Source organism: Lolium perenne, chromosome 3, assembly GCF_019359855.2.
Source record: "Lolium perenne isolate Kyuss_39 chromosome 3, Kyuss_2.0, whole genome shotgun sequence".
Classification (NCBI taxonomy): domain Eukaryota; kingdom Viridiplantae; phylum Streptophyta; class Magnoliopsida; order Poales; family Poaceae; genus Lolium; species Lolium perenne.
Genome location: NC_067246.2, coordinates 284756888 through 284764502, shown reverse-complemented (window position 1 = coordinate 284764502; position 7615 = coordinate 284756888).

The following is a 7615-nucleotide window of genomic DNA, read 5'->3' as shown; positions in this document are numbered from 1 at the left end:
CCGTGTGTCCTCAAGAACGTTTGGTCATTATAAGTAAACAAACCGGCTTGTCCTTTGTGCTAAAAAGGATTGGGCCACTCGCTGCAATTATTACTCTCGCATCTTACTTACTTGTACTTTATTTATCTGCTATATCAAAACCCCCTGAATACTTGTCTGTGAGCATTTACAGCGAATCCTTCATCGAAACTGCTTGTCAACACCTTCTGCTCCTCGTTGGGTTCGACACTCTTATTTATCAAAAGTACTATGATACACCCCTTATACTTGTGGGTCATCATCGATCCAGTTTCCCCTTCCTCTACTGCTCATGTGCGTGCTCGACCTTGACAGACACCGACGAGTTCCTCGACGAACTCCGTTGACTTGCATGCACTCCCTCGACACTCCTGCGCGTTCGCCGCCTTCTACGCTGGCGGTGCATGGTCTGGCACCGGCCTGGCCGCGGTTTAGCGCCGTTGTGGCTGGCCTGTGCCACCGTGCCACCATGGATGCCTCCACGAGCTCGCCAGGTAACCTCCTCCTCTTCTGCTACCCTCTCTACTCCATCCTCTCCATCTGATCGAGTTGTGCCTACTGCTCCTCCTATGCGTATGATGATGATGTGCTGGTTGTGCTTGCTGTGTTTGATGGCTGCTCTGCCTAAGCCTACTAGTGTCATGTTCTTGCCAATCCATGTCTACTGGTGCTATGCTTATGCCTGTGTAATTCTTGCTGGTCCTCCGTGCTAGGCCTATCAGATTGGTTCATGTCCTTGTGTCGTTCATATGCTCACTAGTGCTTGTTCATATGTTTACTGGGGCTTGTTCATCATATCCTATCTAGTGATACTTCTGTGCCATGCAATTGCTGGCTAGTGGCCTTGCTGTTGACCTAGGTTAGTGATGGCGTGTAACTCACACGTTCGTTGGGAACCCCAAGAGGAAGGTATGATGCGCACAGCAGCAAGTTTTCCCTCAGAAAGAAACCAAGGTTTATCGAACCAGGAGGAGCCAAGAAGCACGTTGAAGGTTGATGGCGGCGGGATGTAGTGCGGCGCAACACCAGGGATTCCGGCGCCAACGTGGAACCTGCACAACACAACCAAAGTACTTTGCCCCAACGAAACAGTGAGGTTGTCAATCTCACCGGCTTGCTGTAACAAAGGATTAACCGTATTGTGTGGAAGATGATTGTTTGCAGAAAACAATAGAACAAGTATTGCAAGATGATTGTATTTCAGTATAGAGAATTGGACCGGGGTCCACAGTTCACTAGAGGTGTCTCTCCCATAAGATAAACAGCATGTTGGGTGAACAAATTACAGTTGGGCAATTGACAAATAAAGAGGGCATGACCATGCACATACATATCATGATGAGTATAGTGAGATTTAATTGGGCATTACGACAAAGTACATAGACCGCCATCCAACTGCATCTATGCCTAAAAAGTCCACCTTCAGGTTATCATCCGAACCCCCTCCAGTATTAAGTTGCAAAGCAACAGACAATTGCATTAAGTATGGTGCGTAATGTAATCAACAACTACATCCTTAGACATAGCATCAATGTTTTATCCCTAGTGGCAACAGCACAACACAACCTTAGAACTTTCTCACATCGTCCTGTGTCAATGCAGGCATGAACCCACTATCGAGCATAAATACTCCCTCTTGGAGTTACAAGCATCTACTTGGCCAGAGCATCTACTAGTAACGGAGAGCATGCAAGATCATAAACAACACATAGATATAACTTTGATAATCAACATAACAAGTATTCTCTATTCATCGGATCCCAACAAACGCAACATATAGAATTACAGATAGATGATCTTGATCATGTTAGGCAGCTCACAAGATCCGTCAATGATGGCACAATGGGGAGAAGACAACCATCTAGCTACTGCTATGGACCCATAGTCCAGGGGTAGACTACTCACACATCACTCCGGAGGCGACCATGGCGGCGTAGAGTCCTCCGGGAGATGATTCCCCTCTCCGGCAGGGTGCCGGAGGCGATCTCCTGGATCCCCCGAGATGGGATCGGCGGCGGCGGCGTCTCTGGAAGGTTTTCCGTATCGTGGCTCTCGGTACAGGGGGTTTCGCGACGGAGGCTTTAAGTAGGCGGAAGGGCAGGTCAGGAGGCGGCACGAGGGCCCCACACCACAGGGCCGCGCGGCCAAGGGGGGGGCCGTGCCGCCCTAGGGTGTGGCCCCCTCGTGGCCCCTCTTCGTCTCCTCTTCGGACTTCTGGAAGCTTCGTGGCAAAATAGGACCCTGGGCGTTGATTTCGTCCAATTCCGAGAATATTTCGTTACTAGGATTTCTGAAACCAAAAACAGCAGAAAACAGCAACTGGCACTTCGGCATCTTGTTAATAGGTTAGTTCCAGAAAATGCACGAATATGACATAAAGTGTGCATAAAACATGTAGATAACATCAATAATGTGGCATGGAACATAAGAAATTATCGATACGTCGGAGACGTATCAGCATCCCCAAGCTTAGTTCTGCTCGTCCCGAGCAGGTAAAACGATAACACAGATAATTTCTGGAGTGACATGCCATCATAACCTTGATCATACTATTTGTAAAGCATATGTAGTGAATGCAGCGATCAAAACAATGTATATGACATGAGTAAACAAGTGAATCATAAAGCAAAGACTTTTCATGAATAGCACTTCAAGACAAGCATCAATAAGTCTCGCATAAGAGTTAACTCATAAAGCAATAATTCATAGTAAAAGCATTGAAGCAACACAAAGGAAGATTAAGTTTTAGCGGTTGCTTTCAACTTGTAACATGTATATCTCATGGATATTGTCAACATAGAGTAATATAATAAGTGCAATAAGCAAATATGTAGGAATCAATGCACAGTTCACACAAGTGTTTGCTTCTTGAGGTGGAGAGAAATAGGTGAACTGACTCAACAATGAAAGTAAAAGAATGGTCCTCCATAGAGGAAAAGCATCGATTGCTATATTTGTGCTAGAGCTTTGATTTTGAAAACATGAAACAATTTTGTCAACGGTAGTAATAAAGCATATGTATCATGTAAATTATATCTTATAAGTTGCAAGCCTCATGCATAGTATACTAATAGTGCCCGCACCTTGTCCTAATTAGCTTGGACTACCGGATCATCGCAATGCACATGTTTTAACCAAGTGTCACAAAGGGGTACCTCTATGCCGCCTGTACAAAGGTCTAAGGAGAAAGCTCGCATTGGATTTCTCGCTATTGATTATTCTCAACTTAGACATCCATACCGGGACAACATAGACAACAGATAATGGACTCCTCTTTTATGCATAAGCATGTAACAACAATTAATAATTTTTCTCATATGAGATTGAGGATATTTGTCCAAAACTGAAACTTCCACCATGGATCATGGCTTTAGTTAGCGGCCCAATGTTCTTCTCTAACAATATGCATGCTTAACCATAAGGTGGTAGATCTCTCTTACTTCAGACAAGACGAACATGCATAGCAACTCACATGAAATTCAACAAAGAGTAGTTGATGGCGTCCCCAGTGAACATGGTCATCGCACAACAAGCAACTTAATAAGAGATAAAGTGCATAATTACATATTCAATACCACAATAGTTTTTAAGCTATTTGTCCCATGAGCTATATATTGCAAAGGTGAATGATGGAATTTTAAAGGTAGCACTCAAGCAATTTACTTTGGAATGGCGGAAAATATCATGTAGTAGGTAGGTATGGTGGACACAAATGGCATAGTGGTTGGCTCAAGTATTTTGGATGCATGAGAAATATTCCCTCTCGATACAAGGTTTAGGCTAGCAAGGCTTATTTGAAACAAACACAAGGATGAACCGGTGCAGCAAAACTCACATAAAAGACATATTGAAAACATTATAAGACTCTACACCGTCTTCCTTGTTGTTCAAACTCAATACTAGAAATTATCTAGACCTTAGAGAAACCAAATATGCAAACCAAATTTTAGCATGCTCTATGTATTTCTTCATTAATGGGTGCAAAGCATATGATGCAAGAGCTTAAACATGAGCACAACAATTGCCAAGTATCACATTACCCAAGACATTAATAGCAATTACTACATGTATCATTTTCCAATTCCAACCATATAACAATTTAACGAAGGAGAAACTTCGCCATGAATACTATGAGTAGAAACCAAGGACATACTTGTCCATATGCTACAGCGGAGCATGTCTCTCTCCCATAAAGTGAATGCTAGGATCCATTTTATTCAAACAAAACAAAAAACAAAAAACAAACCGACGCTCCAAGCAAAGCACATAAGATGTGATGGAATAAAAATATAGTTTCAGGGAAGGAACCTGATAATGTTGTCGATGAAGAAGGGGATGCCTTGGGCATCCCCAAGCTTAGACGCTTGAGTCTTCTTGATATATGCAGGGGTGAACCACCGGGGCATCCCCAAGCTTAGAGCTTTCACTCTCCTTGATCATGTTGCATCATACTCCTCTCTTGATCCTTGAAAACTTCCTCCACACCAAACTTAGAACAACTCATTAGAGGGTTAGTGACATTAAAAATTAACATATTCAGAGGTGACACAATCATTCTTAACACTTCTGAACATTGCATAAAGCTACTGGACATTAGTGGATCAAAGAAATTCATCCAACATAGCAAAAGAGGCAATGCGAAATAAAAGGCAGAATCTGTCAAAACAGAATAGTTCGTATTGACGAATTTTATTAGGCCACCAGACTTGCTCAAATGAAAATGCTCAAATTGAATGAAAGTTGTGTACATATCTGAGGATCATGCACGTAAATTGGCTTAATTTTCTGAGCTACATACAGGGAGGTAGACCCAGATTCGTGACAGCAAGGAAATCTGGAACTGCGCAGTAATCCAAATCTAGTACTTACTTTTCTATCAACGGCTTTACTTGGCACAACAAAACACTAAACTAAGATAAGGAGAGGTTGCTACAGTAGTAAACAACTTCCAAGACTCAAAATAAAAACAAAGTACTGTAGGTAAAAACATGGGTTGTCTCCCATAAGCGCTTTTCTTTAACGCCTTTCAGCTAGGCGCAGAAAGTGTGTATCAAGTATTATCAAGAGACGAAGTATCAATATCATAATTTGTTCTAATAATAGAATCAAAAGGTAACTTCATTCTCTTTCTAGGGAAGTGTTCCATACCTTTCTTGAGAGGAAATTGATATTTTATATTACCTTCCTTCATATCAATGATAGCACCAACAGTTCGAAGAAAAGGTCTTCCCAATATAATGGGACAAGATGCATTGCATTCAATATCCAAGACAACAAAATCAACGGGGACAAGGTTATTGTTAACGGTAATGCGAACATTATCAACTTTCCCCAAAGGTTTCTTTGTAGAATGATCAGCAAGATTAACATCCAAATAATAATTTTTCAGCGGTGGCAAGTCAAGCATATTATAAATTTTCTTAGGCATAACGGAAATACTTGCACCAAGATCACATAAAGCATTACAATCAAAATCTTTAACCTTCATCTTAATGATGAGCTCCCAACCATCCTCTAGCTTTTTAGGAATAGAGGCTTCGCGCTCTAGTTTCTCTTCTCTAGCTTTTATGAGAGCATTTGTAATATGTTGCGTGAAAGCCAAATTTATAGCACTAGCATTAGGACTTTTAGCAAGTTTTTGCAAGAACTTTATAACTTCAGAGATGTGGCAATCATCAAAATTCAAACCATTATAATCTAAAGCAATGGGATCATCATCCCCAATGTTGGAAAAAATTTCAGCTTTATCACAAGCGGTTTCAGCAGTTTTAGCAGTTTCGAGCGGTTTCTCGCTTTGCATTAGAAGTGGAAACATTGCTAACACCAATTCTTTTATTATTATTAGTAGGAGGTGCAGCAACATGTGTAGCATTAGCATTACAAGTGGTGGTAATAGTCCAAACTTTAGCTACATTCTTCTCTTTAGCTAGTTTTTCATTTTCTTCTCTATCCCACCTAGCACGCAGTTCAGCCATTAATCTTATATTCTCATTAATTCTAACTTGGATGGCATTTGCTGTAGTAACAATTTTATTATGATGATTTTCATTAGGCATAACTTTCGATTTCAAAAGATCAACATCAAGCAACAAGACTATCGACTTTAGAAGCAAGTATATCAATTTTCCCAAGCTTTTCTTCAACAGATTTGTTAAAAGCAGTTTGTGTACTAATAAATTCTTTAAGCATGGCTTCAAGTCCAGGGGGTGAACTCCTATTATTGTTGTAAGAATTCCCATAAGAATTACCATAGCCGTTGCCATTATTATAAGGATATGGCCTATAGTTGTTACTAGAATTGTTCCGGTAAGCATTGTTGTTGAAATTATTTTTTTTAATGAAGTTTACATCAACATGTTCTTCTTGTGCAACCAATGAAGCTAACAGAACATTATTAGGATCAATATTAGTCCTATCATTCACAAGCATAGACATAATAGCATCAATCTTATCACTCAAGGAAGAGGTTTCTTCGACAGAATTTACCTTCTTACCTTGTGGAGCTCTTTCCGTGTGCCATTCAGTGTAATTGATCATCATATTATCAAGAAGCTTTGTTGCTTCACCAAGAGTGATGGACATAAAGGTACCTCCAGCAGCTGAATCCAATAAATTCCGCGAAGAAAAATTTAGTCCTGCATAGAAGGTTTGGATGATCATCCAAGTAGTCAGTCCATGGGTTGGGCAATTTTTAACCAGAGATTTCATTCTTTCCCAAGCTTGAGCAACATGTTCAGTATCCAATTGTTTAAAATTCATTATGCTACTCCTCAAAGATATAATTTTAGCAGGGGGATAATATCTACCAATAAAAGCATCCTTGCATTTAGTCCATGAATCAATACTATTCTTAGGCAGAGATAGCAACCAATCTTTAGCTCTTCCTCTTAATGAGAAAGGGAACAATTTTAATTTTATAATGTCACCATCTACATCTTTATATTTTTGCATTTCACATAGTTCAACAAAATTATTAAGATGGGCAGCAGCATCATCGTAACTAACACCAGAAAATTGCTCTCGCATAACAAGATTCAAGAAAGGTGTTTAATTTCAAAGAATTCTGCTGTAGTAGCAGGTGGAGCAATAGGTGTGCATAAGAAATCATTATTATTTGTGGTTGTGAAGTCACACAACTTAGTATTTTCAGGGGTAGCCATTTTAGCAACAGTAAATAAAGCAAACTAGATAAAGTAAATGCAAGTAACTAATTTTTTGTGTTTTTGATATAGCAAACAAGATAGCAAATAAAGTAAAACTAGCAACTAATTTTTTGTATTTTGATTTAGTGCAGCAAACAAAGTAGTAAATAAAACTAAGCAAGACAAAAACAAAGTAAAGAGATTGAGAAGTGGAGACTCCCCTTGCAGCGTGTCTTGATCTCCCCGACAACGGCGCCAGAAAAAGAGCTTGATGGCGTGTAACTCACACGTTCGTTGGGAACCCCAAGAGGAAGGTATGATGCGCACAGCAGCAAGTTTTCCCTCAGAAAGAAATCAAGGTTTATCGAACCAGGAGGAGCCAAGAAGCACGTTGAAGGTTGATGGCGGCGGGATGTAGTGCGGCGCAACACCAGGGATTCCGGCGCCAACGTGGA